Below are 578 nucleotides of genomic sequence, written 5' to 3' on the forward strand. Positions count from 1 at the left end.
CCGCCGACAACAGAGCAATGCCATCAAGCCCGTGCCCGTGTCCCCCCTCGCTTTCCTGGCCTCTTCTTCCCGCTCTCTCTCCGCCTTGAGGAGCTGTTCCTCCTTTTTTCGCTCCTCCAACACCTGGAAGACACGGGGTCCGAGGTGGGCGTCGGTGGAGGAGACATGAACAGGGACACCAAAGGGAGGTCTATAGTGCCCCCAAAGGCTCTGCCCCGGACCCGGAGAAGTGATTGGGTTCGAGAAGCACCTAAAGTCGCCAAGAAACCTCCGGCACCCACACACCCCTCCCCCCGAATAAAGCCGAGAGAGAGCGCAAATCAACGCGTAGAAAGGACAACAGCAAGCAGCAGGACTCTCCCCCCACACAAGCACACAAGGGATGCAAGGGGGGGGGAACCTACCCGGAAGTAGACGTCGATGAAGCTCTTGCCGATGATGGTGGAGGGGAGGGCGATGCCGACGATGCCCGTGTAGGCAGCGACGATGGCCACGAAGCGACCCAGTGTGGAGGTGGGGTAGAAATCTCCGACTGGGACCGGAGGGAGGGAGGAAGGGAGGGAGGGAGGGAGGGAGGG

The sequence above is a fragment of the Nannochloropsis gaditana genome (assembly GCF_000240725.1).
Source record: "Nannochloropsis gaditana CCMP526 unplaced genomic scaffold scaffold396, whole genome shotgun sequence".
Taxonomy (NCBI): Eukaryota; class Eustigmatophyceae; order Eustigmatales; family Monodopsidaceae; genus Microchloropsis; species Microchloropsis gaditana.